The 1,885-nt window shown below is 44.7% G+C and overlaps 1 pseudogene; it reads right to left on the reverse strand.

The window, feature by feature from the left end:
* Positions 1–504: 504 nt before the first annotated feature.
* On the reverse strand, positions 505–1,539 carry LOC138423399 (small ribosomal subunit protein uS5 pseudogene; annotated as a pseudogene).
* Positions 1,540–1,885: the final 346 nt, after the last annotated feature.

Consider the following 1,885-nt stretch of genomic DNA (forward strand, 5'->3'; position numbering starts at 1 on the left):
AAAAGGCCACTGTTTTTCACAATATCATGGTGTCTACAGCTGTTACTTCTGCTTTAAATGACACTCTTCATCTTCTCTGCCTGCCGAACTTTTACTTATCTTTTCAGGTTTAGTTCAAATGCAAACTCCTTGTTGAAGCCTTCTTTTATTTCTCCATCTTTCTCATTCTTCCATCCCTCAGTCAACCTTTCCTTCTATCAACTCCAGAGCATTTTGTTTTTGCCTGTCTTATGACATTTATTATTCAACGTATATTCTATTTTAGCAATTTATAGACATTTTGATTTTTATTCTTACTGGTTTACAAACTCTTTAGGTCAGAAATCATGCATTTCTTCCCCTCTGACACTTACTATTGGAAACTGCATATTGTTCAAAATGCTTTTTGATTAGAAAAATGTCATTTGCTTAAAAGCTATTATCAAATTTATATGTTACATCATTTAATTTTCAGAATCATCCTGCAAGATAAATTTTTTTCTGGCTTCATTCACTTTATTTTTCTCATAAAACTAGGTGGTGGCTACCAGCTTGAGCTTGGGCTATTTGCATGGAAAGTCTGGTGTGGGTCTTTATAAGGTGGTCAGTGAACTCCTGATATGGAGACCTGGTGAACACTTCATAATGAGATCAGGGGTGAACTGCAGGCAGATCTTGGAAATGGCATCAAAGTGGCTTTGGTGAAGTCGCCCAAGGTGGTGGTGCAGCCCTCAGCAGAAGGGTAGCAGTTGTCAGTTCTGGCCATCAGCAGTAGCTTCTTGGGCACAAGGGCTGAGATGATGCCAGTACCCCTGGGGCAGGGATGAGAAGCACCAGCACACAGCCACAGTGGGCAGTCACCTTGCAGGGGATGGTATGGGGTTTGCTGATTTTGTTACCACAGGAGCCTCATCCAACAGGGTCAATGGAGAGCTGGCCAGGATGATGGTCCCACAGATGGCCCTGGCGACCTCCTTAGAGCAACTGACACCCAAAGCAATATGTCTGTCATAATCCCCAGTGGGGACAAATTCCTTCAACCTGGTGTGCTAGCCAGCACAGGTCTGCCTCTGCACATCATAATCTTCAAATGCTGGGAAAGATTGAGGGCAGGAGGAGAAGGGGACAACAGAGGATGAGATGATTGGATGGCATCACTGACTCAATGGACATGAGTTTGAGCAAGCTCCAGGAGCCGGTGAAAGACAGGGAAGCCTGGAGCCCTGCAGTACATGGGGTCACAAAGAGTTGGACACAAATCAGCTAGTGAACAACAATCTTCAAAACTCTGTCCTTGAGGGATGCCCCCAGGAAAAAGTCAATGATTTCTTGATGAGCAAAGAGAAGAGACAAATCTCCAAAGAGGCGATTTCATGTCCTTAACCAGGCGGCCCAGCTTGGTGACAGGGAGCCACTCCTTGTCCTTGCCTCCATAAGCTCTCGAGCTGAAACCCAGGTCGCAGATGCCACTACAGAAGCCTCCACAGAAGCTATTGTGGCCTCCTATTCCAGGGCTCCCAGGGCCTCGAGCCCTCTTGCAGCACCAGCATTATCTACCATTTTTTATTTTTTTTTATTTTTTTTTAATTTTAAAATATTTAATTCTTACATGCGTTCCCAAACATGACCCCCCCCTCCCACCTCCCTCCCCACAACATCTCTCTGGGTCATCCCCATGTACCAGCCCCAAGCATGCTGCACCCTACGTCAGACATGGACTGGCGATTCAATTCTTACATGATAGTATACATGTTAGAATTCCCATTCTCCCAAATCACCCCACCCTCTCCCTCTCCCTCTGAGTCCAAAAGTCCGTTATACACATCTGTGTCTTTTTTCCTGTCTTGCATACAGGGTCGTCATTGCCATCTTCCTAAATTCCATATATATGTGTTAGTATACTGTA

Source organism: Ovis canadensis, chromosome 18 (assembly GCF_042477335.2).
Source record: "Ovis canadensis isolate MfBH-ARS-UI-01 breed Bighorn chromosome 18, ARS-UI_OviCan_v2, whole genome shotgun sequence".
Lineage (NCBI taxonomy): Eukaryota > Metazoa > Chordata > Mammalia > Artiodactyla > Bovidae > Ovis > Ovis canadensis.